The sequence below is a fragment of the Globicephala melas genome, chromosome 2 (assembly GCF_963455315.2).
Source record: "Globicephala melas chromosome 2, mGloMel1.2, whole genome shotgun sequence".
Classification (NCBI taxonomy): Eukaryota; Metazoa; Chordata; class Mammalia; order Artiodactyla; family Delphinidae; genus Globicephala; species Globicephala melas.
The window spans coordinates 173,288,749-173,316,732 of NC_083315.2; the positions used below are offsets into that span (position 1 = coordinate 173,288,749).

The 27,984-nt window shown below is 53.0% G+C and overlaps 1 long non-coding RNA gene across 2 annotated transcripts in view; it reads left to right on the forward strand.

Moving 5' to 3' along the window:
• The first annotated feature begins 901 nt into the window (after positions 1–901).
• The window catches only part of LOC132596888 (uncharacterized), a 34,168-nt gene continuing 7,085 nt past the window's right edge, over positions 902–27,984 (forward strand). Inside the window, exons 1-7 of one of the 2 annotated variants that reach the window (XR_009563193.1) lie at positions 902–1,017; positions 3,516–3,621; positions 3,840–4,564; positions 6,194–6,307; positions 10,845–10,994; positions 19,897–19,969; positions 20,299–27,808. This is a non-coding gene — a long non-coding RNA (uncharacterized lncRNA). Of the gene's footprint in view, positions 1,018–3,515; positions 3,622–3,839; positions 4,565–6,193; positions 6,308–10,844; positions 10,995–19,896; positions 19,970–20,298; positions 27,809–27,984 lie in introns of those variants that run through there. The other variant, XR_009563194.1, reaches the window with a different exon arrangement.

Consider the following 27,984-nt stretch of genomic DNA (forward strand, 5'->3'; position numbering starts at 1 on the left):
ATGTGCCAGGTCCCGGAGCACGAGGCCGTGCAGCTATGTTCTGCCGCAACATGTGTCGCTGCCTGTTTCCCCCGGGGGCGGTGTGTGTGGGGGGCTTTTCAAAGTGTATGTGTGCGGACGTCATCTCACATTTGGGGGGTACTCTGTGCATCTCCTTGTGGGACACAGTCGTCCTCCAAAAGTACTTTCCCTATAGGAACACGGCTCGTGTCTAGATTATTACAACCCTGGTTAGGGGGTACCCCCTTGTTAACGTGGAGGAAACGGACCCCCTGGCAGAGGAGGGGGCATTGCAGGGTTCAGGGCACGCAGGTTGTAAGCGGCAGAGCTGGGGACTCAAAAGCCAGTTTTTCTGACTCGGAGATGCGATATCGAGTCTCCCAGTCGAAAATGGATGAGTGGGCTAAGAGGGGGGTGACAGACGCTGACTTACATTTGGGTACCGCTCATCTTGCCCGGGGCATTTTATTTCCCAGGACAAGAAGCAGACAGCATCGTTTTCTTCTCCTAAGCCGCATCCTCTGATGGAGGTTCCGGAATAGCCAGGTGTGTGATCTGCTGCCTGCGGTGCCCCAGCTTTACCCTCGGCCCGCCTGAGGATAACCACCCCTTGTCCAGTTCTCCCAGCAAATTGTGCACAGAAATCTGCCCGCCTGGCGCGCGGGGCTCATGTAGGAAAAAGCACCAGCGAGCTCAGGGTGTTGGTCATGGCGGCGAGGGGCACTGCGGCAGAATTTTTTCCTCCCTTCTTTGCTGCAATCTGGGTGCGGCTAGAGCAATTTGTCATAGAATCTGGGGGGCTCATTTTTCCGGCCAATCGCTTTTGGAGAAATGAGCGCATTGCAGCAGAATGCGCTGACGTCAGAGACCACCCCTTCTGCGCCTCGATATAAACCCCACCCAGCCAGCCCCTAGCGCAGACGGCGGAGAGCTGGGATGGAGCGCGCCCTGGCCCGCTGGCCTTGGCCGCAGCTCCTCGGGAGAGCCGGGGCGCCCGCGCGAGAACCTCCCTACTTGGTGAGTGGTTGGCCATCCTTTGCCCGAAAGGATGTGCAAAAGGAAGACGACACCCCCTTCTGGGCTGGGCTCCGTCCTCCTGGACATGCCGCAAGAGAGATGCCGGGACCTTCTCCTGAAGGCGGCCACTTCGCCTTGTCCCCGAGCATCGGCAATGAAATTCTGTCAGGAAGGAAAATCTCGAGGCACATTTTCCTGGGGGGGAAAATCACAGGGCCACTTTCCAGTGCAGCCCTTGAGGGAAGGCCGGGTGGTAGGAGCTTCAATGAGGACGCGTGGGAGGAATCTAATCAAAGCCCTGTCAGAGGCCAGTGTGCCTCAGTCCCTGGGGTCCAAAACCCAGATTTTCTGTGTTTGAAGCCACCTTTAGAATCACGAGTGGTGGGAGATATGGCGGCGAATGTATTCTGCATGCCGTAGATTTAGGGGGGAGAGCACCCGAAAACAAGAGTCTCCTGGGCAATATTTTCCCGCTAGTTTTTGGCCCGGTTCTTGGTGGCCGTAGGCGTGAGGAGTAGAGGTACTTACCCGCTAGGGATTCTGAATCCAAGTGCACAGGTTAGTGCAAAGCCTACTCCAGTCAAAATTTAGACAGTAAAATTGCTACCTGGTATCATCTGTTTATTTAAATAGTGGAGATGTGGCGCTCAAGTGCAAACCTACCAGAAACCCCCCTAGGATGAGTTTGGTAGAGAAGGGCGGCTGGGGGGAGGGTCAAGTAATAGGGGGCGAAGGCAGAATAGAAGCAGGGGGTGGGCTGGGGTGGAAATAAGGCTGTGTCCTTGGGTCTGGGAGAGGCTAATTAAGAGGGAAGAGAGAAATACAGAAAAGGGGGCGTGTTGGGGGGTCTGGGCACTGGGAGCTGAGAATTGGGTGTCGGGGGTCTTTCCAGTGTTGCGTGGTGGTCGCTGGAAGACTCTGAGATGTTGTGGGCTTTTGACTTTTGATAAAGTCGCCTTTTGCCATTTCCTTTGTCCCTGTCAAGCTCCCCCCCCCCCACGTCGCCCCCTCCCCACTGTGGGCCGGCGGGCTTGGGGAGGGGAGCGTGAGAGAGTTGCTACGTGGCAGGTTTCTGGAAGGTTTTCTTGCTGGCCGCCAGAGGGCGCTGGTGGCACTGCGGAATTTTGGGGGGCGGGGTGGGGAGGGGAGGTGGCCTTTGTTCTCCTGCTGGAGGGGGTCGGGCACGGGATTTACTGGAGAATTCTGAATTCATTTACCTAAGGGGGAAATGTTTTAAGACCCCCGGGTTCACTGGGGAGCAGTTGCAGGTTTCGCGCTGGGCAGAGATGCCGGGATCGGCACTGGTTGCATGACCTCGGGTGTCGTGGAAGAGCGTGGACGCAGATTAGTTTGTTTTCGGTCGGTTTTGGTTTTGAGGGTCTTGGGAAGATGTGTGGCTCATTTGAGTAGGATGTAGAGGCTCTAAGATGGTTCATCAGGCGCCATCGTGCGGGGGTCTTGAAATTCTTACTGTGACGTGGAAGGGAGGTGAGATTTGGGGTGGGGGGCTCGATGGTGGTCTGGATAATTTTAGGCGGTTTTGGTCGCCTTTATATTATTTTCTAGTGGTACCATATTTTGTAGCATGCGTCCAGAGACCATAAGTGAGTGAAAATAGTGTATTGAGAACTGGGGCTTTATAATTTTAATTAATTTATGTTTAATTGCATTTTCTGGAGGTTGGAGCCAAGATTTCTGTGTTTTTACCTATTAAAAGTGGAATCTTGTTCTGAAAAGACCCTTATGGCGACTGTCTCCTTGAAATCCTCGTATCTCTCTGGTGCAAGATGACAGTTGGGGGGCGCAGAGGGACCCCAGGACGTGTATGGGGGCGTGCTGCCTGACGTCCACAGGTGGATTCTGGCTGGTGATGGCAGGCGTGGCGTTTAGGGGACACAGCGGCCGTGCGCCATGAGCTGGGGTGGCCCCTGTCCCCCCTTCCTAGCCTGAGACCTGTTGGACCCCCCATCTTATGCCATATATGCCCCTGGCAGCTGCGGGCCAGGCGCGGGTGGCGGCGCAGAAGTTGTCTCCCGCGCGCACGCCGCAGGTGTCTGTGCTCTTGGGCTGTGGGTGCTGGCCGCGCGCCCCCTAGCGGTCTGTGTCTGAAAACGGTTCTCGGCCCGCTAAACCGGGCTTCAGGTCGCGCATGCGCACACAGCGAACACTTGTGCCCTGTCAATCAAATTTTCCTTACCCCCTCCCATTTCTCTCCCTCCTCCCCTTTGCTCTTCTCTTCCTCCTCCCCCTCCCTTTTCTCCTCTTCCCCCACCTCCCCTCCCATTTTCGTCCTCCCTCCTTTCCCGTCCTCTCCCTCTCTCCCATTCCTTCCTCCCTCCTCACCCCTTCCACCTCTCCCTCTTCCCCCCCTCCTTCCTCCTCTTTCTCACTACCCCCTGCCTCTCCCTCTGACTGCCCCCTCCCTCCCTCTGCTGTTCCTGTGCTGGCCATTAGAGGTCATCAAGATGGTTTCTAATCCCACCCCCTCCCTGCCATAGGGTCTCTGTTCAAGGATGACATCATCCGCTTGCCTCCCTGTCTTCAAGGACCACCTCTGGGTGCCAAGCTGATGCCAAGGTGCTTGCTGCTCACCTCCACCTCATGGTACTTCAACCCCTCCTTGTGGCAATTTACACACAACATGGTGGGCAGAATCCCTCACCCCTGCCACCCTCCTTGCACCACCCCCAGACCCATTAGCAGTTAAAAGGCAATTTAAAATGTTAACGAATTAGTTTTAGTTGTAATTAATTCATTTAAAGTTTAATTAATACTGAGACTTGGGCTTGTAAGTGGGTCCTCTAACCTTTGATCTATTGCAGAGGATGCTAGGAGCACGGATTCCTGGATGCCACCAGCATACAAAGCAGCCACTGGCAGTGCCCCCCGGGACCAGGACGACGAAGGATGAAGAGGACCAGAACTGACCAGCTGTCCCTCTTGGCTAACGGCTTAAACCAATGCCCTAGTGAGGGGGCATTGGTCATTAACGCCGGACCTTTGCTATGCTTCTGCCTTGATGCTATGACTGCTTTTCTGTGTGTCTCTGCTTGTGTTAACATGTCAGCGACCTGGAGGGTTTCCAACCCCAGGGAGGTGTCAGTCTTTCTCAGTCCACTCCGTTGTTACCCCCGTGATGTTCTGAATGGAAGAGTCCCTGTGGGAACTTCTCAGGAGGGGGACCTGGGCCAAGGGCTTGACCAGCATCTCACTGGCGATTCCAAGGCCCAGGGTGGGCTTCTGGAATGAGCATGTGTCCCAACGCCGTGCTACTGAACTGCCAAGGGCATCCCCACCACCTCTGAGATCACCCTGTCCTTTCTGGGGAACGGGGTTGAGAAGAGCAACCTCCCAGGGTGTTGTGAGTATTGAATGAATCCAAGCAGCCTTGGGTAGGGCCAGGCATAGAGGAGGCGGTCAACAGATGTTTGTTGAAACAGTTTGGTTGGCCAGTCCGTCCCTACCCCTCTCACCTGTCTTACACCTCTTATTTATTCTCCCGCAGCGCTCCGGACAGCCCTAGTCCACGGGGCTCTCCCTGCACCAGGTAGGGGCTGCACCCAGATGGGGGCTGGGCTGACTTGAGTAAGGACATGCATGGCGCACGTGGTCATTTCCAGAGCACTTTCGATGTTCTGTGCCTCTGTTATTTCTATGTCCGATGTCCACGTGAATGAGGCCGCCTCGTTTACAGGTGAGGATGAATTTGGCATCGACTTGAGTAATTCTAAAAGCTGGAGAGCGAGAAGACGTATGTGAACAGAGTGCCCCTCCCTAGGGGACGGGACTGAGTCACATTTACAGTGAGGTCGCTGAGGCTGGAGGAGCGTCGCTGCTGGCAAGAGAAGGGGTCAGAGTTGGACCCTGGGTGCCATTTGTGGCCGCCCCTTACCCCCTGCCCCAGTTCTACTAAGAGCCCTTTGATTTCCAATCAAATGTTTGACAATGGGGCAGCCTGTTTGAAATCCCAGCTGCCCAGGGTGGTCTTGGGGGTCTTGGGTGGCCTCAACGCTGGTACCATGTGCTGGCCTCACCTCTCAATAATGGTGTGACCTTAAATACGTTGCTTAACTTCTCCAAGTCTCAGTTCTTTTCATGGCCTAAATGGGGATTAGGGGGGAAAAAAAAAAAAAGCAACACAAAAAAACACCCGCGTTTATCTACCCCACAGGGCGCTTTTGAAGGCCAAATGATGTAACCACTATGAAAGTGCTTTGTAAATTGCGAGATAGGTAACACCAGGAAGCTGTCCCCGATTATCGCATGCCCAGCCCTGTCTCCCCTCAGTTAATAACAGCTAGCACCCACTAGGTGCTGTGCTTGCGCTCAATAAATAAATTCCAGAAGAAATAAAAACAGAATTAATTCAACAAACATTTTCTGGACCGCCTACAGTATGCCCCGCACGCCAGGCCTGGTATGTGATACAAAGATGATGAAAACGGCCTCTTGGAAGCTAATTGGGGTCCTCGTTCGACCGGCACTTTCTCTCGTCCCCTTTTAAGCCAACCAGTTTTGTCCGGACGAGACAAAAACAACTTGGGCTGCTTTAGAGAAACCCGGCTTGGTGTAGACAATAGCTCCCGGGCTTCTGAAAGGGGCTGATTGGATTATGTGGCAAATGAAGGTGGAAGGATGACTTGGAAGGTGACAAATGAAGTGGGCGGAGATCTGCTGTGAGTTAATCCAGGCTATTAGGAGGGACCTTTTGTCTTCCAGAGGCTGGCAGGAGCTTTCACCACTGGGTTTTACATCCTTAATGCAAGGGACGCATAATTTATGGTCAGTGAAAACCCAGGCCCCGGTGAGATTTGAGTGGGCTGTAAAATTGCGCCTAGTGAGTAATTACAGGGAGCATTTATGTCTCCCTTTGCAGTTGGCAAAGACCTTTTTGCAACCATCAATTCATTTGAACCTCACAACTCCCTGTCCAGACCCGGGGCTGGCCTGAGCCTCCTAGGGGAAGAGGCCGTCAAGCGGCCTTCAGATTGGGGCGTCTGAGGCATCTGACACGGTCAAGGGAGAGGCGTCCCCTGCCCTGGCCTCTCCTGTCTCAGACCTGGCCTTCCGGCCAGCAGCGATTCCCTCCGAATTCCTAACTTTGCTCGGTCGGCAGCTCTGAGCCTCCGGGCCCCTCCTGCCCTGCTTTCTAGCCACTCTCTCTTTCCTTTCGCAGCCAAGCTTCTCGAAAGGCCTGTCTACACTTGCTGTCTTCCTTCCTCACCTCCAGTTTCCTCTCCAACCCACTGCTTCCTGACCTCTTCTACTCCGCTGATCGGCTGTCACTAAGGTAATGACTTTTCTGGAGGTTAACCCTGGACACGCTCATGGGCACATGCCACACAGACACGTACCCGGTGTTCCATATTTTCTAGCTCCAGTCACTTCTATGGACAGACACGCCCCTGTAGACCTCACAGAGTCACCTGCTCCTGGCTTTCCTCCTCCTTAGTTTCTGCTAAGAACTGGGGTATCCAGACCTCTCACCTTCTGGAACCTGCCTCTTAGCATCTCACCCTGGGTTGGTGTCTAAACCACCTAGAGCTGAGGCCTTGGGGTGGGTCAGTTTTCCCAAGCCACCTTTTTTCTCAGTTGCAGTATAGGGTGTCTTTACCTGGCAGGTCAGGTGGGCAGTCTTGCAGGTAAGATTTTAAGTCCCACTCTTTGAGGGACTTGAAATAAATTCAAGAAAGCGTTCATGAGAAAATACAATTGGGGTCATCATCAGATTTTCTTGTAGGTTAAGTTCCCACAGGGAGGACCAAAGAGAGAAGAAAGAAGTGGGGGGAGGGGGCAGTGGGAGAGAGAGAAGCAAAGACTAGAAAAGGGCACCAAAGACAAAAAAGTAGGAAAGGGAGACTCAGAAAATATGAAACCCCACCAAAACAAACAAACAAAAACACCACATCCAGAGGAAGGAGTTTCTTCTTGGGTTAGGCAAAAAGAAAGTAAACAGGAGAAAGGTTTAAAATTCATTATCCCAGTGACAAATCCCAGGAAGCTTTCAAATCAAATTGCCCCATTTTGGGTTTTTAACTCCTTCTATCAGGTTTAACCTCTTTACCTCTTCCATCCTGGTTAAACGCCCCCTCGGCTGGTGATTAAATCCCGGAGCTACACGGAGTCTTTCAATGAATGAATGGCCGACAGAAAGAGCCCTTCCCCTCCCCCCAGCTGTGTTTTTCAGTTTTATTCCACTTTCCGCCCTTTTCCGTTAATGAACACAGGGCTAATCTTGGGCCTTGTCAAGGAAGAGGCTGCAGACGTTAATGAGGTAGCTGCTGGATCCCAGTATTCGCCTCATGAGGAGGCTTCTTTGTCTGGGAAGGAAAAACACACTGATTATCATAATAAGTGCCTCAGGGCCGCGGCCGCAGGGCACGGGCTTCCTGGGTCTGAAGCCACGCTTCTAATTTCGGTGCTGGAGCCCAGGATTCGTTTTGCTTCCCATTGAAGTCTCTGCCTCTGTCCCAGCTCGCGATCCATCGAGCGGGGTGGAAAGTTGCAGGCAGCTTTGGGCCGCAGATAGGGCTGCTTTGCGGAAAGTTCCTTTGTTCGACCCTACATGCAGACCAGCAATGGGCCAGGGCGTTTCAGGCCTCTGGGATCCGTTTTTCCAAAAGCAGAGAGATGGGGGTGCACGTTTCCAACTCTGCCTCACACCAGACTTGTTTTAGGACTCACTGGTGTCGAGCCTTTAACGTCCTCAAATGCTAGAAAAGCCAAGGCGTAGGCGTAGGCCCTGTAGAATTATCGCAGGGTCAGTGCCCGTGGGACGCTCCTTCCAGGTCAGGAAATGGATGGGTATTGGTACCCCAGTCCCCCCACCAAGGGAAGGGCATGGTTGGGGCTCACATTTGGCCCCCACGTAGGATGAAGGACCAGCGATCTGTCAGGACCACTCAGATCCAGAACCTGTAGTCACTCCTTTTACCCCCTAAATGTGCCCCTCCCCTATGTCCTGCGTGCCACCCACCCCCACCCAAATTCTCCCTTTCTGTCCTGATTCTTGGACTCCCAGGAGCCCATGAATGTCTTTATTTTTAATTGTCATTACCTTTTTTTTTGGCTGCACCCTGCGGCATGTGACATCCTAGCTCCCCAACCGGGGATCCAACCCGCGCCCCCTGCATTGGAAGTGCGGAATCTTAACCACTGGACCACCAGGGAAGTCTCCCAGTAATGTTTTTAGAGCAAGTGTGCCCGAGTTGGAAACTTGCCCTTAGGAATCCTGAGTTTTGGATGTTTCTCACCCCAAGACAGATCAGTCGAGATGAGATCACTCCAATTAAACCTCAGGCTCTACCCAGACCTTCAGCCAAATGGGGGGAAAAAAAAAACAACTAAGGGGAAAGTGAGGTGTTGGGTGCAAGAACACTTTTAGTTGAAAACTTCCTTAACTTACTTGTTGGCTAAAGGTTCCCTGGCATTCATGGACCAGAATTTGATGCTCTTTCCAAGTTAACAAAACCAACCCTCGTCCAGCCCCCTAAATGAAAATGTTGAAGGAGGCCCAGGTGGCCGGTTGGGGCAACTCCACTCCTTTTGGTGGCGGTGACCCGGATGTTGCCTGGACTTGGGGACTGGATGAGGGCGAGCACCTCTGAGAATGGGGATCCCACCTACACTCCTCCGTGCACTTTTTGGAGAGTAAAATAATAGAGCAGTTCCTGGTGTTTCTAAAAGAAGATTTATTTTAAATAGGAAAAAACAAATAACCCATAGGACCCTTTTCACCCTCACATACATACTAATTAAAATACATGTCCCCAAGTCATTAATATTCCAGCACTTGAGAACCTGGGGAGGGGGTGGAAGGCAGTTGAATTCAACCTCTGGGGCCACCAGCAGAGGGGTCTGTGCTCTCGAGTGTATGCCTGTTTTAACCTGCATCCTTGTCTCCGTGGTCCCCCTTCTGTGCCTGGACGGATGCTGCTCCCAGCTGCCTATGCACACGGGACCCCTGTGCCCCACGCTTCCAGCCCAGAGGTCCTGCCCCGTGACTCCCAGGGCCCGCTGGTCTCAGCCTCCACCATTAAGTCAATTCCAGAGGCTCAGGAGATCCCCTCGACCCCAATTCTTCTGATTTTCTGTTTTTTCTGCTTTTATTGCCCCTTTCTATTCTCCATCTACCTTTTCTTCTCTACTTCGTCACCATTTCCTCATCTGGTCCTCTGGGGGGTGTCCTAGGCCAGCCACTCCTCCTTTGGGTGTCCCAGCACCAGCCTGGCACAAAGTGGGGTTCAGTAAGAGTATGTGGGATGTATGTTTGGACAGGTGAGTCAATGAAGGAACTTGACTGCCATACGTGAGCTGCTAGGGGGAGTTGCTGAGGATGCAAGAAGCTTTAGGTCAAAAGGGTGGAGGGTGGATGTCCTTTTACTGAGAGGAGTGGGCATTGCCCCACCCCCAGCCCCATTTGAGTGGGGGCCTCACCAGTCTCACCCCTTCGTTCACTCATGCGTCCATCCCGTCATCCAACAGTTGATCCTTACTGAGCAAGCCCACGGTCCGGCCCCGGGCTGGGCACCTGCCACCCTAGCGCATCCCTTGATGGCCTCTGCGTCCCCGGGGGGTGGCGGGCCAGGGGGTTGCTTCTGCCCAGGGTGGCCTCGTGGCTCCCGGGCACGGGGCTCTGCAGGCAAGGCAGGTGGGGTGGGGTGTGAGGGGCGGGCCTGGTTTGGCCGGCTGGGGGGCGGGGGCGGGCCTGGAACCTGCCCTTCTCTAGGGCTCGCCGCAGGTCCCAGCCAGCCCCTCCGGCCCTCTCGGCCTCCCACCCCATCCCCTAGCTGAGTGCTCGTGGCTGAGCTGGACCCCCGTACCTGAAGTTCAGGACTGAGGTGGCGGCGTACGGGCAGCTGTGGTGTATGTCCCCTTGGGCTCTGGCCACACAGGTCTCCCTCTTGAGTTGGGGTCCGTGAGCTGGACCCCTCCCTCCATGATGCCTTCCTCCCCCTGGGGCTAAGTCCAGCTCCTTTGCCCCCCACTTGTGGGCTGGGGCGTGTCCAACGTCAAGGGCCCCTGGCCGGGACCCTCCAGGGAGCACTGCAGGCTCTGCCTCTGCCTAGCTGCCCACCTGCTCTGCTCTCCTTGGCGGCTCCTCCCCTGGCTCCCCCCGCCCCTTGCTAGGTTGACTGCCCACCTGGGGCTCCGCTTGCCCCACCTGACCCATTTCCCCTTCTCTGTGCCCCGGTCACTGGGCTTGGGACCCTCTGGGTCTCACCCATCCAGCCCTCTGCCTAACAGGTTGGTTTTCCTCGCTGAGCCCACACCTGTGGTTACCTGGCCCTGCCTGCTGCCCCGCCCACCTCCCACCTGCTTGCCTTTCGCCTGCCTCTCCCCCAGGGCAAGGAGGCCCTCCCCCTCAGGGTCGCCCAAGTTTCCGGTTGGTCTCCAGTGCTCGTGGCACCCCTCCCCTACCATCCTCAGAGGCCTCCTCCCATGGGCCTGGCCTCCCAGGCTCTGAGTGCCTGTGGGCTGCGGCCAGACCTCTGTCCTGCTCCCTTCCCCCCACCCCAATCCCCCCAGACTGCTTGTCATCATGTCCTACCGGGCCTGCCTGTACGGCCGTCCTGTACCCACGAGTCCCAGGCTCTGCCTTGCCCCCGGCCTCGTGGCCGGTCTGGGGGCTGCCACCTGGCCTGTCGCTTCTGTTCTTGCGCTTCTCTTCTTGCACCTTCTCCTGTCATTGCCATCCCTACGAGCCACCTCCCTCCACCGAAAACCAGGCTGCAGGTGAGACTGGGCTCCGTGTGTTTTCTAGGGGCGTGTGTGGTTTTTCTGGGGTCTCGCCTTACCGGCGTTCTAACTTTCTGCCCCTCCCCAAGGTCAGCCCGTCCTCGACACCCTGGCGGCGACAGTCGGCTGAAGAACTGGATGGAAGAGGCAGGAGAGTTGCCCTGGAACAGCGCTCCTTCAGGACGGTCACCTGGCATCTCACGCCCACCTGGCGCCCCGCGACGCCCTCCTGGTTTGGGGTGAGTTTCTTGCTGTTCTGGGACACGACGATTTCATTAGGTTCAGCTCACGTCTCTCAGTTCAAGGATGTACACATTTAACCTGGGAGGGGTCACTTCCAAGGGCAAGTCCTCTTCTACACCAGACATGGGGCTGGGGTTCTGGAAGCTGCCTAGAGCTGAGGCCCTTGTGGGCCAGCATGGTAAGTGGGGAGCGTCCCCCTCAGGTCTGGGCCCCTGAGAACCAGCTCGGGCCGGGCACATAGTAGGTCCTCACAAAGCTTTACTGAGCATGTTAATGAAATGAATAGTGGTGCATTTGCCCTCCTAATGCCGGCCAGTGGGCTGCTTTGGAGATGTGGAAACAGGAATGCTTGTTTGCTGTGGAGCTGGAGAAACATTTCTCCCCACAAGCCACGGGAACGTCAGTCGCTGTGAGAAAGCTGGTTTCTCACACATGAGGCCTTGATAATGTCTTTTAATCAAATAGTGGTTTTTTGAGTGAGTTCTTCTCTTGGCCTCTTCTCCTCACCCCTGAAATTGCAATGAGATGGGAACGTTTTGTTTGTTTAAATAAAATCAGTAATGGTAGAGCAGAAGAAAGCAGGGGATTACAGCCCTACGACTCACTCAGGGACTCCTCATTTGTTTATCTGGGGTTCACTTATTCAAGATGCGTTCATGGAGCCCCGGGAGGCCCAGGTGCCCAGGACCAGCTTTGCCTTAGGACTGGAGGGTCTAGCCGGGTGCCCCAGGAGGTCCCATGCGGTGCCATGGCTTGTGTGGCAGCTAAGCAAGGCGGACAGGGAGAGAGGGGGCTCTGCAGAGGGCGTCTTGCTTTCTACGGTCTGGGCGACTGAGCCCATGGCAGGGCTCATGGAGGGGCCTGGGGGTGTTTTCAGAGCCAGCAGCCCCAGTGGACTGTGGCTGCCTCTGTGCCCCACAACTGAGACATTCGGGGTAGCTACTGGGGCGCTTAGACGGCCGGGGTGGTGCAGGGGGGAGATGGGAAAGGCCTGGATGACGGGGGCGAAGTTGACTCAACTCCCCAGATGCTCATGGAGGCTCCAGTGGGCCCAGCACCGTCCTGGTCCCGATGCCAACAGCCCCCCAAAACCACCTTGATGCTCATACACGGCGTCTGTCTCTGTGACAGGGAAGGTGATGGACGGGGCTCACGTCAGAGCCGGGGGCCCTGCCTCGGGGTGCGCCCGCCTGTGTGTGACCTGCTGCCCAGTGGGCAGAGCGGCTGGACCCCCTGCACTCCCTGAGGGTCTCCGGTTTCCAGCAAAGCTTCCATAAGACTCTTTCGTCAACCAGATTTTGGAGACAGCTCTTATGTAGCCCTGCCCTTCTCCCCTGAATTGGAAATGGGGTAGGGATGGTATTTTTTAATAACACCTGGCAGTGCAGGTAAAGGGGGGTAGAGGTATCCAGACCCGGGGGCGATGCCTTTGTCTGCTTGTTTTCACTCCCCGGAGAGCCCATCAGGCTGCAGAGAGGTGGAGAGGGTGTGCCCAGGTCTAACTCCAGGGAAGGGGCACTGGGCAGACTCTGCCCCGTGACATTTACTCCGCAGCTGGCCTTTGCCATCTGCAAACACAGTGACGTGGAAGAGAGGCCCGGGAGGGGAGCTTTTCAAAGGGCAGGATGTGGGCTCTGGGGTGGCATATCCAGAGCTTACCAGAAAGATCCGTGTAGCTCACTGGATGGAGCTAAATGCCCACGGCTCCTGGACTCCCTCGGGGATGTCTCGGGACCCCCTCAAGGTGGGCTGGGCCGAGGGGCAGAGTCAAGGTGGAGGCAGGCCCCCAGCCGGCCCCAGACTTTGCCAGCCCCCCGCCCCTCATCCTCAGCATTTGGGGTGGCCTGCGTTTGGGGTGTGTTGTACTTTAGAGACACTTGTGAATGCTCAGTCTCAGGTATACACATATTCTGGGTTTTGTGTGTTATTACGCAGAAAACAGAGAAAAATAGGTCAAGTTCTCCATTAAAGAAGTTGAAACATAACATCGTCTATCAGCTTCGCAGCCGATCAGCCCAAGAATTGCAGAAAGGCCGTTATCAAGTGTTGAAAGAAATGATCATTTTCAGGAAAATTCTGTTGTGATGCATTGGCCCGTCCCCGAGCAGTAAGGGGTGGAATGATGCCCTCGCTGGCCAGACAGGCAGAGGACCCTGTCCTCTTGGCACGAGGGGTTCTCTGGCCACTTGTCTTTGTGCTGAGCTGGTCCCCGGGGCCACCTCTAGCTGAATGCTTCCACGTGGGCACAGGTATCAGGGAAGAGATGGGTGGTCTTGCCCGAAAGCTGGCCCTCGGGTCCCACCTGCTTCCCCCCAGGTGGATGAGGAAGGGGGCCGAGAGCGTAGCCCGGCCTCTGCGCTCCCGGAAAGAAAGAAATGCCCCCTCTCTCACCCTCAGATTTCCCACCTGCAGGGCCCCTGACCTAGAGCCTCCTGACTTGTGATTCAAACCCCAAATGTATTTCCAAGTACATTTCTCCAAATAATGTCAAAAACTGGCAAGACTTAAGGGCAACAGGATGCATGTGTTTCTTATTCATTCATTTACATGAAGGAACTTAAATGTGGTTTTTTTTATGAGCAATCTGACTTCCAGAAAGGAAAAAAAAAAATCACCCGTCTTTAATGAGCTTGCTAATGAATTTTTCCTCGAAAAGAGGAAGGTGGCTTTACACAGAAGGGGGTGTGGAGGGAGACAAATTAAGGCCCCAAAGGGTTAAAGGGCAGTGGACAATGTCGAATCCGGCATTGTCAGCTGAACCAGGAAGGCTTTGGGGCACTGGGAGCACTTTCTTTTCAGAAGACTGACATTTAACAAGCTGCAAATGAGTCCCAAGAACTGGTTCCCTTTCCCTTCTGCGTCTTTGAGCCCTGTCCCCTGTCCTCAAGGAGCTAAGGGGGTTGAGTCCAGCCTGATCTCCCATCCCTGGTTTGAGCAGATGGAAAATTCTGGAAAAGAGTTGTATCTTTCCAAATGAGGCCATCTCAAGCGTGGGGTCCCCATTTGAAAGGGAGAGGCCAGTCTGGGTAGGGAAGGAGGGGAGGCTTTTTACTCTGGTGCCCGGTTCCAATGGGCAGCCCCAAGTCCCAGCTGCCTGAGTGTGTCTTCAAGAAGCCAGGCCCTTTCGGGGGGAGGGGTCTGCAGGAGGGGGTGTTGCAGAGGTAGCCCCCCCTCCTGGGTATGGAGTGAGTCAGTGTTTTGGAGCCAGGAGAGGAGGGGACCAGGGTGCCCTCGGGAATCCACTGGGAGGAGGCCGGCCTCCGACGGTATCGCCTACCGGGCATCCCCACACCCTGCAACGCCAGCGGGAGAGGCCCCTAGTTCATTTGGATCCTGTGCCCAGGTGAGCACAGAGAAGGGCCCGAGAGGCCCGCCTTTGGGGTTCCCGCACGGCCTGGAATTCCTAGTGCTTTCCAGATTTTAGACACTTGGTCCCGTATCCCAGTCTTCATTGTGAGGGCTTTGGCTGTCCAGAGCGGAGCAGGTGCCGGGTAGCCGAGGCCGGGGTTGGCCCTGACTTGGGGGAAGGGTGTGTGAGAGAGGAATTAATTATGGGGGAGGAGGGTGGTGGAGGGTGTAGTCATGACTCTCTTAATTGCTCTCCAATTTCTTTGGGCTTCAGAAAAAAATCCAGATGGAGAGTTCTTAAGTCCTCCTTCCTGGGAGTCGGGGGGCCAGGGTAGCGGGGGAGGAGGGCTGCCCACCACCTTTTGCCTGGCGCCTCTTTGCGGAGTGAATAGGGGTCTTTGGCAGGGGCTTAAGGAGGAGACTTAGCCTGGGAGCTCCCAGGGCGGTGCAGATGGAAACAAAGGCCCAGCAGAAAGGAATGTGGGGAGCCCCCCATGGAGAACAGCCACCTGGGGGTAATTGGGAGGCTGAGTGCAGATGAGTTTTCCCAGGTTCTGTGAATACATTCTCTCAATAGAAGGTACCTTTTCTTCCCATGAAAAGAAGGAAACCTCAATTACCTTCCCCTGAAACAGAGTGTGTGTGTGTTCCCTCTTGGTGGGGGGAGCTGGGGCGCTGCTGAGGGCCCCTCGCCCTTGTGTGTGTGCCCTTGTGTGTGTGTTGGGAGCTCCGAGGCGCGCAGGCGAGAGGTGACACGATGCACGTCTAACCAGCAACCCCGTCGGCGGGACCCTGGACATGCCCGTGCTCCCCCGTTCTAGGGCTTTCTTTTTGTGAGTTTCTCAGGAGGAGGCATCGGGGTAGCTGTGCCTGTAAACAAGAAGCTGATCAAACCAGACCTGATGCCCAAGAGACAGCCAAGGAGACGGAACTCAGGGGTGGAAAGTTGGGGCAGGAGGCCCGTCAGGGGGCCAGAGACTGACTGCACGTCTGTGCTGGCCATCCGGGACCACGGCTGTGCCGGTCCTTCTGCCTTCCCAGCCCTTTTTCAGTGCTGTCCTGTGGGTGGGGATAGAGGCATTCCTACCAGGTTGAGAAATTGGGGGTTTGGGGGCTCGGAGATCACGGGGCTGGTGTTTGCAGTTAGAAGGGGTAAGGGAGGGGGAGTCAGCAGGGCCTGTGGGGTTGGGGGCAGCCCTCAGCAAGGGGATCCTCTGAGCTGGAGGGAAAACAGTTTGCACCACCACTGCCCCAAACTGCCCCGAGGGCTCAGGCCCCTCTGGAGGAACCAGGGGCAAAGTCCTTGCCACGAGGGGAAGGAGTCCCGGGTCTCAGTCTTGGCCAGTATCTTTGTTACTGCTGGCTGCTGGGCCTCAGTTTCCCCATCTGTAAAATGAGGCAGTAGCCTACCAGTTCTCTGTATTCTATGAGGCAGGAGAAGCATGGGGTGTCAGCGCTAGAAAGGCAAGGGCCCTTTCCCCAGAAGAGGGGAGGGAGAGCCCCAGGTGTCCAGATTGGGCCCCCACTGGCCTCCCGGCTGAGAGCAGGGCACATCCCTGCTACTCAGGCCTTGTCAGTCGGAGGAGAGAGTTCAAATCGGGTGCTTCGGGCGCCTGAGAGTCAGGCAGCGGCCCTGAATTGGCCCTCTGGGACCTGGTTCCAGCCTATGTTCAGTTCACACTGTGGGTGTGACCTTGGCCCCTGTCTCCAGCCCTCTGGGCCTGTTTTCCCATCTGTGAAATGGGACGGTGCAGGCTCGAGGTCACCTGAGGGTCTTTGGAGCTCTGATTCCTTCCAGTTGCTCCGTGGTCGTCTGTGGGTGGTTTGTTTGCTAGGTCTTTAGGATCAGAGGCTGGAGATCTCTGCTCCTTTGCCTTCCAACCCCCCTCTACTTTATTATTTTTTTTGCGGTACGCGGGCCTCTCACTGCTGTGGCCTCTCCTGTTGCGGAGCACAGGCTCCGGACGCGCAGGCTCAGCGGCCATGGCTCACGGGCCCAGCCGCTCCGCGGCATGTGGGATCTTCCCGGACCGGGGCACGAACCCGCGTCCCCTGCATCGGCAGGCGGACTCTCAACCGCTGTGCCACCAGGGAAGCCCTACTTTATTATTATTACTTTTTAATTTTTAATTTTTTTTTGGCCGCGCTGAGCGTCATGTGGGATTGTAGTTCCCCAACCAGGGATTGAACCCTGGCCCCCTGCAGTGGAAGGCGGAGTCTTAACCACTGGAAGGCCCAGGAAGTCCCTCAACCCCCCTCTACTTTAGAGACAAGGAAACCAGAGACCCGAGAGGGCCGGGGTGGCAGGCTGTGGATGTGAAGCCCACCGCCCATGGCCAGGCAGTGGGGGAGCAGTCCTCAGCCTGTCTCCATGGTCAGCCTTTTGTGAACACAGATCTAATAGGACTCACACTCCAAAGCGGCTCCAGGGGGCTGCCTGCGTGCTGCGGTGCAGGGATTGCATTTATGGAACATTCTTCCACACAGGTGGGCTGCCGGCCAGGCCTGGAACACCTTTCGGGGCCGTGTAATGAGCCTGGCCCCGTGGCTGCAGTCCCAGGAGGGCGGGCCTGGCCGCACCATCCCCTGTGGCTCGCCCTGGGCCTTTTGGTGCTCCGGCTTTGCTCAGCTGAGAACTTCCTGAAAAAGCCGTCAGGGAGGCAAGTTCTGGAAAAGCCATCAGTCGCCCGGCTGCCCATCGCAGACTCAGTTTTGCAAACATCTCTCGCTGTCTCTTTGTGCTTCAGAGTGTGGTCATAAAGCGCTCACAAAACCCTCGGTCAGGCCTGCGCCCGGTGACTACCACGGTGGGCCGCAGCCTTTGTTTTGTGACCTTGGTTGCTACAATACCTGCAAGCTGAAATGAGGGATGGAAAAATTGCCCGCTTCAATTAGAATGGCAGACTGCCTTTCCCAAGGCTTCCTCTGCCACTCTATCCATTAACGGTAAACATACGCCAGATAGGACTTAATTCTCTCTAATTGCCACTCCTGAAGCAAAGAGTGAAATTCCAGGAAGAGGCATATGTAAACATCCTCCATAGCCCGGCCAACTGAAATTAGAGGGCTGATGGGGGCCAGCAAGAGCGAGGAGGACATGATTTCAAAAGCTGTCCCAATTACCTCTCCCATTTTCGTAAATGAGCCCGTAATGTCTAGGGCCCTGGCCTTCACAAAGGTACAGGAAATTAACTCCGCCAAGAGCTTGCATTTGTTGGGGAAAGTTGTAAGAGGGTGCTCGTTACTCAACAGGTAGGCAGCGTGAGATCCGAGGCGAGGCTCACGGCTGTTTGTATAAACTACAGGCTCTATTTCTGAGAATCACCGTTTTATTAAAAATCATCCTTTTCCACCTTTCTCTGCTCTCAACATCCACAAATGATTTGTACCAAAGACGTGCCAGATCAATGAGGCCCCATTTGCCCCCAGAAAAGAGGAACTTTAAGAATTTTGAGAGGCAGAGCTTGAATCGTCTAATCCTCTCAAGCTGCAGAGGGCGTTTTCCGTGTAAGCAGCAGCACTTCCTGCGTAGATTACGGACGCAGCACACGCGTTTATGAGGTCTTCGATCCGTCGCTTGCGACAATTGTTCCTCTGGACCCTCTAAGGAGGCCTTGTGTTCTCCTTTGGTTCCAGACACTGACTCATCTCTGCAGTGTCTCCATCTGTTACGATTGCAGCCTGGCACCGCGGTGCTTATGCATCACGGCAGACCCGGGGCTGGGACACGCAGCTCGGAAACCAAGGCACGACTTTGCCGGGGCTGCGTCTTCAAGGAGCAGCCTGGGGTCTGCACGAAAGTTAATTACGGACAATCGGGAACTCTGAGGGTTCCTGGGGCCTCTGGGCAGAAGCAGGAAAAAACCCAGATGCTCTGAGCTGCTTTTGATTTCCCGGGTCCTATTAAAAGACACCAAAGAGAACCAAACTGGAACGACTCACCAAAGCCCTTTCCCGTGTTTCTTTGTCCCACGGGAAGAGGCAGTGGCTGTGGTCGTGCTGCGTTGGCCCCCCCAGGCGCTCACAGGCTCCTGGGGAGGGCTGGAAACTCTCCCGGGGGTGTCCAGCGCAACACGGGCACCCAGAAAGCCCTTAGAAAACCAGTCTACCCTCGGTCACCCATGGGCTGATGACTGCTTGCTTAACACTGATTTTTTAAAAAGACTTTCTGCTTCTTGGTTATAAAAGCAACCAATTAGGGGAGAACGGTGTTTGGGAAGCTCAGGGCCAGGGAAGGAATTCTTACAGGGATTGGAAGCAAGAGGTGAGCCCTCTGTGCCCAGCCAGGTCTTGGGCACCCCAGTGAGTGAACCACTGGGAATAGGGGGGCAATGGCAGCCGGGGCGGGCACCCAAGTGGCTTAAGTCAGGGCAGGGGGGTTGGAGAGGGTCTGTTCCTTCCTCGGGGTTCCTTGGAGGACCATGGGGCGCTCCTTTTTCATTCACCTTTTTCTCTAGCTTTTGTTATCATTCTAGCCCCTCCCCTTACAGTGCTGTTCAAACCTCAGCCATCACAGACCATCTGTCAGCCACACCTGCCCACCTTCACTAGAGCCTACTGAATGAATGTTCAAAATCAAGTCCCTCAAAATATTTTTAAAAAATGAACAGCCTCTTTTTTTTTTTCTTCTTCTGAGCAGTTTTAGATTTACAGAAAAAGTAAGTGGCAAGTACAGAGAAGTCCCATACCCCGCCCCCCATCCCCTGATGTTAACATCTGGCATTAATGTGGCACATTTGGTATCACTGAGGAGCCGACCTGGATAACATAGTTATTCACTGAAGTTCATGGTTTATATCATTCGGGGTCACTCTTTGTGTCCTACAGTCTGTGGGTTTTGACAGGTATATAATGACATGTGTCTATCATTATTTAACGCTTTTTAAAAAAACTTTAAGGCAAATACTTGAAGTCAAAGACTTGATGTAACCGGTCAGGCTTTTATATGGTGCTGATGAAAATTTGTATGTAATTGTTAAAGTGAAGGTGTCTGTCCAGGAAGCATCATCCTTCATCTTCCATCCCATGGTTTTAGGACACACTGCCCATTCAAGACTCCACAACCCTGGTGTGGTCCTCAGCCACTTCCCTTGTCTCATCCAGGGCCAGGCGCCCAGCTGACCGCACTCCCATCATGCCTGAGCACATGCTAACGCTGGCCTGGCTGTGCCCCGGGGTGCCCTTCCCTCATGGTGGAATGTCCTGCCGGGAAGCCTTCTACCCAGTCTTTGGGTGTGTCCAGCTCAGCTCTCACTCATGAAATGGCCCTGAGCCTTTGGGTTCCATAAAAGGGCACTTAGCATCATGGGTGGCACCAACCAACCCAAGGGCTCTTGGGTTGAGAGCCGTGTCCACACCGCCACACCTGCCCCATCGGCTTCAAATACCCCCGGAAGCTGTGGTGGGGAGCTTGGCGGGTGAGAGAGTGAGCCAGTACAGTGAAAAGCAAAATGCTTGGCTTCACCAATTCCACGCTTGCTAGAAGCTGGGGCGTCCCTGCTTCCGTTGGGTGAGATTCTATTTCAGTGACCCAGTGCTTTCTCATTCCAGCTGAAGCCGTCTCGAATCCTCCGTGGGACAGGACCGTGGACACGCCACCCCAGTACCCTCCAGCTCCAAAATCGTAAGTTGCTGGGCCGTGGGGAGCACCTCTGTGGTTGGTCACCAGTGGGGGCCGGCTGCCACCCAGAGCAGCCTCGTGGGAGGGGCTGGTGAGCGCTGGTCCGTGGTCCGCTCACGGGGAGAGGGGTGCCCGGTGAGCCCAGTTGAGCGTGGACCTGGGGGGCTTGTGTTCGGAGGCAGGACCCCCCCAGCCTCCTCGTGTCGTCTCTGTGGCAAAAGAATTCTATAGGCGGCTTCAAGTGCCGGACCCCCAAAGAATGTTTCCTCTTTCACTCCTCTAAACGAATGGCCCTTTCATTGCTGAGTCTCCCTTTGGCTCTTATGCCGCAGGGCAGACTAGGATGGAAGTGGCCTAGCTGGGGGGCCCTTCAAAGGGCCGAGGAGAAAACGCGGGCCAAGAGACCAGCCTCTCAAACAGGCTTCGAGCTGCAATGACCTTCACTTACCTTCCCCCCCTTGAAATGTCTGGAAAACGGAATGGACAGATTTTCTGTCTTCAAAGTTTCCGGCTAAACCTCTTCAAGTTCTTTATTGTTTGGGACTGAGACACTCAGCAATGGTAATGGGTAGTTCCTTTTGTATTTGCCTTGAAAGGCCAAAATATTTTTATATGGCTACAGACAAAGCCGTCTGTTTTCAGATGAACTCTATGTCCGTCGTTTCCCACCGGGGAGATCATGTATACCGTGTGTGTCTCTGTGCACTCTTGGGTCTTGAAACAGGTTTCTCATGGGGATGGCCATTCACAGGGGTCCACGGGGAAGCACCTGCCCCACCAAGGGGGCCTGGGGACTCTGACCCTCATCTGTGTAGGATGTGACCCCCGGGGGGGCGGCGGGTGTTCTGGCTGCACTAACATGTACTCTGCCTGTGCCTGCATCCGCCATGCATACGTGTCAAGGACTGTGGGCTGTGCTCACCTTGGTGGTTCACTTGGTGGGAAGAAGCTGGAAGGTCAAATATACTGTGAATGTTCTATTGTTCTGGTTGGGAGGTCATTTTGCTGGGCTCTGTTACCTGGTCCAAATAAGTGAATGGATGAATAAATGAATGAAGGCATGAAAGAGTGAAGAAACTAATAAATAGGTAAAGAGGCGTACCCTGAAGGAGATCCAATTTGATGCACAGGAGCTCGATAGATAAGTCAATAAAGCATTGAATCAATATATAAATAGGGCCACGCAGGAACCGATGTCAGGTCATCGTGGACTAAGGGAACACGTGCAATTCAAGTATATAGCGCCTAAAGTCTGTCCATAAAAGAATAAAGCCTAGATGAAAGGATGAATAAGAAGTCGAGATGCATAAACCAGTGGTGAGGGTGAGATTATGCGGCCCATCAAAGTGAAAAGATGCAAGAGAAAGGGCACAAATGATTGAAAGGAAGAAGAAAAACGGAAAGACGCAAAATAATAGCTAAGCAGGAAGATGACTTTTAAAATTAGGGGGTGAGAAAATATATAAGGAGGACTATGTCAGGTTATTAGAAGCCAAGCATTAGGATTAGTCCAGATACGTGCTCCAGCCATAGAAAAAAAAGAGAAACAACAGAGGAAGAGTTCAAAAGATAGTTAAAACCGAAAAAGGACCCGGGGGACCAGAGATGAGAGTTAACTTTAACCAAATTTTTCTAACTCTGGGCACACATAAATAAATAAACACTGAAATGAAAGAAAGCCAAAAAAAAAAAAAAAAAGAAAAAAAAGGAGAAAGGAAAGGATGGGATGAATAAGTAGTGGACATACTACTGTGGACCCAGATGGGAGCGTGGCAGGAGGGGCTTTGAGTCATCCAGTCCTGGGACCTGAGGTCTGTTCCATGAAAGGATGAAAAAAGAGAGACAACAAAATAAAACATCTAAATAAAAATCGAGAAATACGGAAGAAAAAGTAACAAGTGTTCAGTCCAGGAATACATTAGTGGGTGAATAAATAAACATATAAAAGAAGGCAGTGCTAGGAGTCGAGTAATAGACTGTCATGAATCAAGGGTTATGGCTGGTCCAATTCTAAAAGCCACAGTACTATCAAAACATAATAAGTATCACCATAAAGAAGTGAATGAGTATCTAGAGAAACAAAGGCATGATAGAGTGAGGCGGGGAGGGGCCATGGCCACAGGCACTCCTCAGGGGCCTGTTGGAAGGTTGTAATTAATCCCCCCCACCGTCTGGGCACCAAAGATCCAGGAGGATGAAAGAAGACAGATGAGAAAGGAGGAGATTTGGAAAGCTGCAACAAAAGAGAGAAAGAAAGAGTTAAGAGGTGGTAAATGGGTATATTCTTGGAAGAGGGTTAGGCTGGGAGTGATAATAAAGGACCAGCCCAGACTGTAGATCACAATGGGTCAAAATCTGGGCACTCCATTAGTAGAGGAGTATATACCTAATAAGAAGAAAAACACAGCAGGAAGGAAGAATGCTATGAATGAAGGAAGGAAGGAATGAATGAATGACACGCGGAGAGGCAGGGCCCCGGGATGCCGTTTGCAGGTAACGTTAGGATTCATCAGTTCATGGCACCAGAGCGCTGAAGAATGAAAGAATGCAAGAAAGAAAGAGTGAGAGAGTGAAAGAGAGAAACAGTGAAAGTGGGAGAGAAATGATAAATCAGAGATTAAATTAGAAACGAAAAAGGAAAAAAGGAGAAAGGTAATATATTAACAGACAGATAGATAAATACATATATAGGAGAGAGCAGCTCTAGGAGTAAGAATGAGAGGGGGGCCTGAACCAAGCAGTGATGAATTCACATCTGGGCTTCTGAGATGGGCCGCCACCTACCCACCCAGGAGGCAGTTCAAAGCTGAAATGCATAAGGGAGGACCTCAGTGAGGCCAGGGAGGGGAAGGCCCACTGCTTGTAGATGATCATGTACCCAATTAGGTGCCCCTGCCAGCCAGAAGTGTAAAAACACTCACCAAAAAGGAAGAAAACCCGAATGGATGCATGAATGCATGAATGCAAGAGTGAATGAGAAAAGAGATTTGCAGTGACCAAGGAGGCCGGTCCTGCAGGGTGTTAGGATTCATCCAGTCCCTGGTGCCCGATCTCCAAGAGAAGGAAAGGCGGTAAAAAAAAAAAAGGCTGAGAGACTGGTAGAAAAAAACAACTGAGATTGGAGGAAAAAAATAAAACAATTTAAAAAAGGAGTAAAGAAGGTAATAAATTAGTGAGTCATACAGTGAAGTCTGTGAGAAGGGACTGGCTTAGCACAGACCATCCACATTAATTCAGATCTCCGGCCCCGAAGTTGATAAATAATAAAAACAATCACATAAATAAATGCCTGAAGGAATAAATTCACACATTCCATGAGAATGTGAGAAAAAGTCTGAAAAGTTATAGGAGGGACTGGGAGAAAGAAAGATGAAAGAAAAGAAAAGAAAATAGACCTGTGGAAGAAGAGGCACTTCCTGGATGAGTACTTACATATAATAAACAAATATTAGTCATTAAATACAATAATTAGTAAGAGCTGAGGTTCATCATAAAGAAAGAATAAGTAGAGGGATGGCTGTGTGAACAAATGAATGAGAAGAATGATTTTGATTAATTCACGTCTGCACCCGAGGCTCACGGGAATAAAAGAATGCAAAAAAGAGAGCGGTGAAGGAGGGGCGTAGACAATTATGACAGGATGGATATTAGCAATAAAAACATATTGAAGGAATAAATCAATACGTACATAATTCTACGAGAGAGAGGGCCATGTTAGAACAAAAAAACGAGACGGCACCGCGAGCCAGGAATTATGACTGATTCAAAACTGGGCTCTTGAGATAGTTAAATAAATCCTCAACCAAATCACCAGTATGAGGAATTAACAAACAAAAGCGAGCCCCACATGGACCGGTGCTGAGAAGGCTCCGGGAACCACAGATGATGGTTAATCCAATTCTGTGCACCTGAGGTCCATAAATAAAAGAATAAATATTGAAATAAAAGAGTGACAGAAAGAATGAATGGACCCATGAACAACTGAATTAGAAATGGAAACGCCTGGAACGGCCAGGAGCGCGTCGCCCATGGGATTGTCACTCATCTCACTCCGGACACCTGAGGTTCCTAAGAGTGAAAAGATGCAAGAAAAAAAAAAATAACAGAACACATCAGGGAGTCAAAGAAAGAGGTGAGGGAAGGCAAAGTGAAACTAAGTGAAAGAGAAAGGCGGGGTGGGGGAGGGACTAATAAAAAGCTAACGAAGACGTGGGTGTGTCTGAGAGGAGGATGTGTTAGGATTAGGGATGAGGTCGTCATCAATCCCAATGATGGATGAGCTCATCCAATCCCCTTTTTTAGGGCAAGGGAGGATGGAGAGATGAAAAAAAAGAGAAGTGAAAAAAGGAGAAAGGAAGGATGATAAACCTACAACCAAGGTGATAAATGGTTAGTTAAAAGAGAGGTTGTCTGAGCAGGGATTATAATTAGTTTACATACGTACTCCTTAAATAGATAAATACATCACACCTTTCCAAGAATAAATGAAAAATAGAGGAAATACCCGACCCAAAGACAAGGCTGCATCTTCCAGCCTTTTATCATCTTTATGTAATAAAATATATGCAATTGAGGTCCATAAATAAAAGAATAAGTAGCAAAGTGTAAAACGTGACTAAGGGCGAGGAAGAAAGATAGCAAAGGCAAATCAACACGTGGGCCAACGATGGTGATCTTGCAAAGGCAAATCAACGCACGGGCCAACGATGGTGATCTTGCAAAGGCAAATCAACACGTGGGCCAACGATGGTGATCTTGCAAAGGCAAATCAACGCACGGGCCAACGATGGTGATCTTGCAAAGGCAAATCAACACACGGGCCAACGATGGTTATTTTGCACATGCAGTTTTGACTAATACAATTATTTCCCAGGAGACTGGTAAGTAAAAGAATACCCAAAATAAGAAAGAAAGGAAGGGCAAATGCATGAGTGCATAAATGAATGAATGAATGAATGAGAGGTGGTGCTGCCTGGACCAGGGACAGGAGGATGTCGCTCACGGGAGCCCGATTCATCCTTCTGTGCACCTGAGTTTGTAAGAATGAAGGAACGGAAGGAAGAGTGAGAGAAAGGGAGAAATACAAAAGAGAGGAATAAGGAATCAAAATGATGTATAAACGAATAAATAGGAGAAGGGAGAGCTTCATGGACGAGGGGCTGTGATTAATCGAAAGTCGTGCTGTTGAAGTCGGTAAATAAAGGCGTCAAATCTAAATGAATGAACGAATGAGCGACTGGAAGAAATGCATGAATGACTGGAAGGAAGTGAGGGAGGAAGGAAGGAAGGAAGGAGGGAAGGAGGGAAGGAAGGAAAAAGGAAGGAAGAAATAGTAGGCAGAGAGGAAGGGAGGACTCTTCCAGTTTGGGGTCCCTGGGTTCCCGCCAGCCGAAGGGAGTGGGTACCAGGGAGGCGTGGCTCTTGGCATGTTATGTGCTTGTCACCTGCACTTTCTTGGCGGGAGGAGCTGGCTCAGGAGGACCCTTGCCTTGGAGCGCCACTGTCACACCCTGGCTGTGGGGGCCATTTCACTTCATTGCTCTCATTCTCAGTTTCCCCATCTGTAAACTCGGAATGGCATCAGCTCCCCGCTTGGACGGATCGTGGGGCAGATGCTGTCCTGCGTGTTGGCAGTGTCCCGTCGGAAGGGCTCAGGCCCCGGGCCCTGCCGAAGGTTGTGGGAACTGGACGTGGGTCACCTGCGAGGGAGGCTTTTCCCGCCAGGGGGCAGCAGAGGGTCAGGGAGCGGGAGACCCTGGGGGCTGTGTGGGCCCCGCCCGCTGCGCTGTCCTGGGAGGGGCGCCACTCACATCCAGGGCCTGTGCAGGTGGCTTGGGAAGGGGGCCAGTAGGGGCCAGATCACCAGAAATCGTGTTCCCGCAACTTTCCGAAATGTGCCCGGGAGCCCACCAGCCCGGTCTTCTACGGGGTGGGCTGCCTTCCCTTCTCGAGTCAGGGGGTCCCGGGGCAGGTGCCTCTCAGCCCGGGGTTTGCAGAAGTGGTCCCAGGATCCCGGCCCCCTCGCCCTGGCATCCCCAGAGCCGGTTTCAAGGCCTTGCTGTCTTCTCGACTGTTTTCCGATGTACTCTCTGTATTTCGGCGGAAAGCGCGTTTGCACTGTGTGTTGTTGAACTTGTCCTCTCCCCTCCTGACCTGCCTTCCCCCGCCCCCCGCCCCCCTGCCGGGGTTGGGGGCTGTTTGTACTGGCGCTTCCGACCCCAGGGACGCCCTGGCTCTGTGCAGTCTCCTTTCTCTGTACCGGACAGGATTTGTGCACTTGTGTGTGTGTTGTGTGCCTGTGTTTGTCTCTAAAACTGAGCACCAGAGGCCCTCTGGACTTCTCGATTCCGATCTGGGAGATTAAAAAAAAAAAACTGGATTCCTAACAAGCGCCCTGAACAGGAGGAGCCAGCTTGGCTGGACCCAGGATCGTGGCTGGGAGAGCGCGGAGCGCAGGGGGGTTGGGTGCGGCTGGGGCTAGCGTTTTGCCTGGTGGGGGGGAGGTGCCACGTGTCTGGGCCACGTGAGCAGGGCCTCGTGGGCCTGAGGTGGCGCTGGGGCTTCAGGGCTCTGCACGCTTATTAACCCTGAAGACACCTGTTCAGAGGGGGTCTCCAGAGAGCCCCCCGAACAGCCCAGGTGTCATCGTGGGGACCAGAGTGGGGGTGGCAGGGGCTTGGGGCAGGAAGAGCCTGGGAGGGTCTTTTTGGAGAACCCTTGTGTGGTTTTAAAAGTCAGCTGAGGGTCGAGAAGACTTAGAAAGTATTGGGGAGAAGTTGGGGGCCACGGCCATGTGCACAGAGGAACTAGGGAGGGACAGGAGAGCAAACCTCTCGGGGAGCCTCTCCCCAGGTCCGAGGGGCTGTCGAGGGGGTCACCTGGATGGAAATGGGCTGGTGGGAGAATGCCCCAGTGGGGAGGGTGGGTTGGGATTGGGTGAGTTCTGTCTGTTTAGGAATGTTGAGGGCCTGAGGGTCATCGGGTCAGAGCTCTTAAGAGCTTGGGATCCAGCATTCTAAGGGTCTCCAGTTCTGAGATGCCGAGTTTCAGGACAGGGCTTGAGGGCCGTAGAAGCCGGGGGTGGAGTTTCCACATGGGCCCCCATCTGGTTCTGTCCACGCTTGATCCATGAGGTCCAAGATGGGATCTCAGCACTCCTCTCTGATCAGGGCTTATCTCAAGTGTGTGTTTCTTCTTCTCACTCTTTGAAAAAAAGACAAATTTTGTCTGTTGACTTTGACCTTTGCATGCACCCCTTGCACAAATCCTTCCCCTGGTGACACCAGGAGCTACAAGTCTCCTTGGATTTCTGTACAACTCCCAACTCCCTCCTCAGGAAGCTTGGCCTCGGGGCTGGCCTTCCAGAGGGTGAAGGACGGAGGCTGGGCCTCTGGGGCAGATGGGCCAAGGGCTCCCCTGTGATCCTAATGTAAACGGTGTGGATAGCACATGACCTAGAGCAGGAGATCACCCATCATTCGACATGTCACCCATCTTTATTTCTTCCCTTCCAATTCCTGTTTATGAGCACACTTTTTTTTAATGGACATCTACTTTTTTAAATGAGCGTTCATTTTTTAAACCTAATTGCCATTCTTCACCACATACACTTCTTTTTTTTTTACAGTTTGCCTTTTCCACTTAATATTCCATCGTCAACATTTTTCTTTCTTCCATAGACTTCATCACGTCACTGGCTGCCTTGTGTCTCATTGAGAGGCTATGTCAATCATTCCCCACATCAACCTGCTATTGTTACTATTGCTATGCATAATTCATCTTTTTTTTTAATGTTACAAATTATGCCACAGCTAATGGCTTAGCACACCCACTTTTTTTTTTCATTCTTACCCATTATTTTCCCACACCTAGAAATGATCATGGTATGTCAGTTTCATGGTATGTCAGTTTCATGGTATGTCAGTTTCTCCTGCTAGGCTGTGAGCCCCTTAAGGGCAAGAAGCTTGTTGAATTGATCTTTGTATCTTTAATGCCTGAAATGTTGTAGACGCTAAATG